A 7526-nucleotide genomic window follows, 5' to 3' on the forward strand; every position below is an offset into this window, starting at 1 on the left:
ACTAACAGGGACTTCTCCCAGAGTCTGCTCTGACCATGACAACAATCTTTCCTGTCATTCCCTCCACTTTAAGAACTTTTGGTAAACCACTCTGTCTTTCCAATTCTTCCAGCTGACCCATATTCTCATTCTCATTCTCTCTCTCTCTCTCTCTCTCCAGGCAAATCTATGTCCTTATCCTGATATTTAGATTCCTTCAGCTACTTTGGATGCACAACTCCCTTCCCCTGTGGGCCACTCTCCAAAGAAATTGTGAAATCCCACCCTCTCTGTGAAACCCTGTGAAAGATTTCCCTCCGTAGCCTACATGCACCGTAAAACCCAACACTGTCCACGAAAACCCAACATTAAAATGTGTGCCTCACGAAGGGCCTGTGCTCCTATTTGGCTTCCTCTCTCGTTATGCGGTGCAGCTAGGCTATGATTTAAATGTGTATCGTGGACTGTATTCCACAAGAAAATGACTGCATCTGTTTCCATTCCTTACCACGATTAACTTGGCTAGGGGTTACTTTAAATGTGATTGCAGTCATGAGTTTGAACGCTACAGGGGAATTTTGAATTTGGTCTTATCTTTTGGTCAAAAAATAGATTCCTAACCATTCATGGCTAAAAAATTCAGCTTTCAATTTTAATAGAAAATGGGTAAGAGAGTAAATATTGCTAAGACCACAGTGGGGAAAATGATTTAAAATCTACGTTTCATTACAGGGTGGGTAAGTCATTTTCAGGGTGAGAAGTGGGACTTTCAGAGGCATAATATGAAGGATAGCATCACCAACCTTGAAATCATCAAAGCTGAAAGAGCTTATACGCCCTATTTGATGAGCAAAATAACATAATGAAAGTCAGGAGATATTTTAGACATATTTAAGTAATACACTTGTGTGCAAATTTGGGGCTAGGTTTAGACTCTCACTTGAGCTGGTCCAGCAATGAATCCATGAACTTATGGTCATTCAGGGCCTCCAGAACTTTGCTGTAGTCACTGATAAACGTTCCTTCAGCGTAGCGCTTCTCTTCATTTATCTGATGCAGATTATCGAGTGAGTCTGCCTGGGGAGCTGGGTACAGGCTGTGAAGAACAGTGATTGGTGCAACTAAGTCTCTTCTTGAGTGGACTCACTCAAGAAGCACCTTGAAAACACAAGACCACAGGAAATTGAAAGGCAGGTGCCTTGAGCATTTCAGTTGATATGAGAGACACCTTGTTTGCCACGGGAATCTCAGAGTTTTGTTAGAGTTGAATACACTCTGATTCTGAATCCTGGGAGCAGATTTCTTTTTTAAAAAAAATATATATTTTATTGATTTTTTACAAAGAGGAAGGGAGAGGGATAGAGTTAGAAACATTGATGAGAGAGAAACATAGATTAGCTGCCTCCTGCACACCCCCAACTGGGGATGTGCTGGCAACCAAGATATATGCCCTTGACTGGAATCGAACCTGGGACCCTTCAGTCCCCAGGCCGATGCTCTGTTCACTGAGCCAATCCGATCAGGGCCTGGGAGCAGATTTTTAACTGGCTTCCTCTTTACTGAAATAAGATTATATAAATAGTTTTTAAAAGTAAGTAATGTACTTATGATTCTGCTAGTAATGATAAAAGAGAGCAATGACTTGACAAAATAGTCAAGAATACCCAAAAGAGTGAAGCATCCCAAATCATTTGGGCAGCTGGTCTGTGTTCTGAATTTTGTTTGCATGGGTTAATATAAAAATGTAGCTCCATTACCTGGTTACATGATAGCTGATGATGAAAGAGAAAGACAATTAAAAATTTAAAGACTGCCAAGAAAAAGCCCAATTGCTAATTTCAAACTGTGTAGTGGATAATCCACATGCCGGTAATCAACAGTTGCTTGCCATGGCAAATATGGAGAAATATTCAATAGTATTAATACTGAGAAATAAAATTGAGATATTATGAAAGGAGTATTTCTATAAGGCTGATTGGAGTGTGAATGTGTATGACTTTTCTGGAAAGCAAGCTGGCAAGATATTATAAAAGACTTAAAACTTATTCAAACCCTTTGACACAGTAAGTTCAGTACCAAAAATCTAGCCTCAGGAAAGAGTACAAAAATGTTATTTGCAGCATTTTTTGTAGGAAAATGTAAAGAACTCAAGTGTTCAATAGAGGAGGAATAGCTAAATAAATATTGTACATTTATGAGATGTAATAGTAGGCAGCTATTAAATAGCATACATTTAATAGATATTTGTGATGCTATACGAAGGCATAATATGAAGCTGCACATAATGATCTGAGATATGTTCTATATACAGTACATACATAACATTTTTGCATATTTTGTATCATGAGCATGTTTGACTTTTACAATTAGTAAGAAACAGTGTTATTTTTAAAAAAGGAATAGAAAAAGAAAAAGTTGGTGTGAGTAGTTAAAATAATCTACTATGCAGTGTGTGAGTAAGGAATGGATAGAGAGGATCAGCTGAAGATTTCAACAAGCTATAATTTCCCATGTAACACATTGTCCAACATAGCCTACTCCTTTGGTTTCAAAACAACATACTCTGATCTATACTCCAGAAACAACTTTATCACAATGATATTTTATTTTATTTTTTTAAATTTATTTTAAAATTATTATCATTTTTTTTTTGTTTCTTAAAGTATTACAAAGGGTATTACATATGTCTCCTTTTTCCTCCCACCTTTGACAATCCCCTGGCCTCCTCTACCCCCCAGTGTCTTATATCCATTGGTTATGCTTATATGCATGCATATAAGTCCTTTGGTTGATCTCTTACCACCCCCCCCCTTCTGCCCCCCTAACCTCCCCGACCTTCCCGCTGAAGTTTGATAGTCTGTTTGAGGCAGCTCTGCCTCTGTATCTATTTTTGTTCATAAGTTTATAATGGTCTCTATTGTCCATGAATGAGTGAGATCATGTGGTATTTTTCCTTCATTGACTGGCTTATTTCACTTAGCATAATGCTCTCCAGTTCCATCCATGCCCTTGCAAATGGTAAGAGTTCCTTCTTTTTTACAGCAGCATAGTATTCCATCGTGTAGATGTACCACAGTTTTCTAATCCATTCATCTACTGATGGGCACAATGATATTTTAAACTTTTTAAAATTATACAGAGTATTTACTCTCAGTTACTGAGACCTCTTCACAAATCATAGTTTTCACAGGCTGTATTATAACCATCGTGCTATGTTAGTTCAAGTCTAAAGAGTGAATACCTGGACTTCTCCTCTGTGTCCTGAAGGGAACACTGCCAGCTGCCTTGGACAAGCATCACAAATAATCCAGCCACAAAGTAAATGCTTTTCATGTTTGCTGCCTGTTGGTGCACAGAGACTGGGAGAGGTTGGGGAGGGAGAAAGGCAATCATATTTAAACACGTCAGGCTCAATTCATTTAATTACGACAAAGTAAATATAATAAATAAAAAGAAAATCTATTTTATTTTGAGTATATTTTAAAAAGTAGATTATATTTTCCCCCAGATTTTTTTGGTGGCAAAAAAAAAGAAAAGGATTTAAAAAATATGTACCAACTTTAAGGTTTTTCATTAATGTAGGACACTTCTGTTAATAATTAGAAGGCTCATTTTCAGATTTGGAATTAAAAATGTCAATGATAAACATTTAAGATACCCACTGTAGATGATATGCTACATATGGTTAGCCTGAATGTCACCTTATCCATAATGCCACTCCCTTCACTATCAGTCTGGCTTTCAATGAATAGTCCTTCACTTTCAAGCATTTACATTATACTGCATTTCAAGCATCTTAAAGCAGCCTTGGGCTACAACTTGGCATACCAGCTGTCGGTTCAGATGTATTATTCATTTATATTTTAAATAGTATAACTTGGTCTCGACTTTGTAATTATAAAGCGGCCAACAGATTTGAGGTATTTTAGGGTGCTTTGACCCATTTTAAATTAAAGGGAAAAAATTGTTTTAAAGACAAGCAACAAGAACTAATGCTTCTGGCAACTTGAACAATCACAAGTAAGAAACTCAAGAGATCACTGTCATAATGAACATTAATGCCTGTTTCTGAAGTCTCAGAAGTCCCCAGGTTGTTTTATAATTGGACTTAGTCCAGGACGTGTCATTCACTGCTTGTGACACCCTAGGCCTAGTTGTGGGATACACCTGGTTGCTTGTCCTTGTACCACAAGCAGATGCCCCATGAAGCCACAGGATGCCAAAGGCATGATGAGGCAGTGTGTAAGGTGGGAACTAAAATGAATTTGGGGCAGAAGATCCCCACAGGGCAAGCTCCTCTATTTTATGAATAGAAACCTCAAGTCCAGCATTTGTCATGGACTTCTCTCTGCTACTCAAGTCCCACCATGTTTCCGTGAGATGTGGGGATTTCAATCCAAGTTTGATTATGTTTATCCATAAATAATTAGAATGAGTATTTTTAGCAAATGGCATTTGGTTTGAAATAAGGATTTTACAAATATTATCATTTCAAAGTATCAATCTTTTCTTTAACATCTTAGCCCTAGCTTTGGCACTAAAACATGGAAACTGGAATGCCAGCAGGGGTATTTTTTTATTTGAAATATTAAGTCTCTTTAGATTAAGTAGTTATTTAAACAAAGCAACATAATAGTAATTACATACTCTCCCTTCTTCATTCATCAACATGAAATTACTAATTTGGCATTTTGCTATGCTTTGGTTGATCTTGTCGGTAAACTTTGGAAATGTTGCCATATATGTAGGTAGTGTCTTCTGATTATACATCTCAATTATAAATTCATGCCTTCCGGAATTAAAAAAAAAAGAGCAAAGATTTCCTTTAGAATTACACCACTGTTGCAAAAACAAATTAGTCCCAAGTAATTTCTTCTATGCAAAGTCCCTAAAGGTTTTACAAAATCTTCACTATATTCTATATGGAGGGAGATTTAAAGCATGTGCTGTTCTGCTGCTATGGGAGCCATTGGAGGGGGAAACAGAGTGAATGAACCAAGACTTCTATAGGCAGTGAGTTGAGTTTTACTGAAAGAGAAACTGATTTTTAAAATTTTATTTGTTCATTTGTAAGTTTATAGAATTGTGAAAAACTTTGAGAATAAGTTTAATTGTTTGAATGCCACTACTGAGAAAGCAAATGTTTATATTATTTTAGATTCAAAATCTTATTCAATAATAGAAGAATTTCCAATTACTCCCCTCCACATCCTTCAAATAGCCTAAGGAGAGAATGTGTAGTTTTGTAAAAACCACACATTTCCACTTAAATTTAAAGGGAAAATATGGGAACAATAGCATTCTCTATAGGAAGTCTTTTAGAAAATTAATCTTAGACATAAGCAAGGTGGAATTATATAATATCTCTAAATGTATTGGTGTTGTAGGTCAAATACATACATTTTAAAACTGATCAGCTCATATCCTTGCATAGGTCCTTGGTATGTGTAGGAAAACACACCATTTGATCATTTACTCCATTGTGGATCTTTGTAAAATCATTCTTTGTCCCTAAGGGCTTAAATAGGTATTTTAGAGCATCTGATTTTGTTTCTATAGAGATTTACTAATATTATATTTCATATTGTGGGCATTTTAGACATTTTATTTATTCCTATTGGTCCTGAATACATAGTAGACAATTATTAATCAGAGGTTTCTCTCAGCTCCATTCAAAGAATTCCTAATAATTGATTAGTTCACTGCACCAAATGTGCTGTCTTATTTACAAACAGCTGATTTCATGGACTTTGAGTTTTTGGTAGAGTTATCAGAAATTTGAATATTTGAAAGATGATGTTGATTCTTCTCTTTTAGAAAATGATAAATTTTCACTGGTAAGGAGCAATTGCTATTATAGCCTCTCTAATGGACACATTTCTGCTGATTGTAAAAGGTGCCTTCTGTTCAAAGTAATAGACACGTTAATAAAATCTAAGGAAAATATTTATATACTTAAAATGTTACCCCTTATTTTAAAAACACAGTTCTCATAACAGTTAAGTCTTATAACAAGTTCATTGATTTGAATATTTGTTTTTCTTTCAACTTCATATTTTTTATTGAATTAGTTTTCCGACTCATTTTGCGGCTTCACTGTGTTGATGTTTATGTAAATATATTTTGTAACACTTTTTTCAACCCAATTCTACCCTGTGTATTATTAGTGAAAAGTATAAGATGAAAGAACAACATTTGAATTCATACTTTATCCCCTTAAAACTACTTAACTATACCCAAATCAGAATAGACAGTCTTACAATCAATAGGAATCTTACCTTCTGATATCAGGCATAAAATAGAGCAGGTGGAGAGAGAGCGAGCCCTCTTTGGAACGGGAGATGAGCTGTGTCCTGAGCTCTGTACTTCTGCACCAAAGCACACTGCTTTCATATACTCTCTAGCGCCGTTTAGCCCCGCAGATATTACGCTGACAATATGAATTTCTCCTCTGTAGGCAATGGGCTTTTGTTACAAACGCTTTAACTTGCCCACTCCCTTCGCTCATCTCTTTCTACCCTTGCACTGGGTGGGATCTCAGAGGCCAGGAAACTTTATTTACTCTCATGCTTTTTTTTTTTTTTTTTTTTTTTTTTTAATTCCTGAGGAATGGAAAGGACACTTGGGAAATTCACCTTTCACTCACCAATCAGGTATGACAATTGCTGACGAACTCTTGTTGTAATGTACCCCGCGAGTCGAACAGAGGACGCTTCAGTCACGAAATCGAATCAAGGAGTATTTAATTCAAAAGCTGGCGGCTACAAGGGGGCATTAGCTCTCTCCAAATCTCGAAGTCCCGAGTGAGTACAGCAGCAAGCTTATAAGGCAAAAACCACATCCTGCTAGATGTTGGAATGTGGAACCAACTTGTGAAAGCAGTTTGTACAGAAGCCAAATTGAGCAAAGTTACCTATCTCTAAAGGTTATCTATACCTTCAGTTCCTGGAGCCACTGAGTCAAGGGAAAGCATTTTTGGGGCTCTGGTTCTCAGGCACAGGAGAATAGCCATTGTAAAACCACAAGGGGGCTGGCAACAAAATGGGGTGGTTTATGTGAGTTTCCAGGTCTTATTCTGGAAACAGAGGTCAAAATGGAGTCACTTAGGCTCACTACCCTATTATTAAACAAGCAAATGTTTACAGAAGCCAGAATATCAGGCTTAAAATTTTAAACAACAGTTTTTACCCAAGATGGAGGTTACTATGCTTCACTCTGAAGTGAACTTTGATGCTGCGGATGTGAAATTACTTCGTTTATGGCTAACCTTTCTTTGAGGATGGCCTCAATTAAGGGTCTTACAAGTCTTTCCGTTTTGCTACTTAGTTATGATGAATTTATCAGAATATAATCCTTTCATCTCCCCAAATAAATACATCACTCACTTGAAACATGGTTAGTAATATTCTCATCCACACTATATGGAATTAATTTGTATTTGGGGGCAATTTTAAAGAATATTCATTCGAACCTAAACTGTTCTATTGCAATAAATTGGAGTCCAGAAGAAGGATAAAGCCAAATGGGGATTAAACATCCAAGATAGG

The 7526-nt window shown here is 36.5% G+C and overlaps 1 long non-coding RNA gene across 1 annotated transcript; it reads right to left on the reverse strand.

Moving 5' to 3' along the window:
• Window positions 1-976: 976 nt before the first annotated feature.
• Window positions 977-6337, reverse strand: LOC132238006 (uncharacterized). Its single transcript, XR_009453711.1, has 3 exons — window positions 6258-6337; window positions 3221-3321; window positions 977-1075 (listed from the first exon to the last, which is right to left on the reverse strand). It is a non-coding gene; the product is annotated as an uncharacterized LOC132238006 (long non-coding RNA).
• Window positions 6338-7526: the final 1189 nt, after the last annotated feature.

This window comes from Myotis daubentonii, chromosome 7 (assembly GCF_963259705.1).
Source record: "Myotis daubentonii chromosome 7, mMyoDau2.1, whole genome shotgun sequence".
Taxonomy (NCBI): Eukaryota; Metazoa; Chordata; class Mammalia; order Chiroptera; family Vespertilionidae; genus Myotis; species Myotis daubentonii.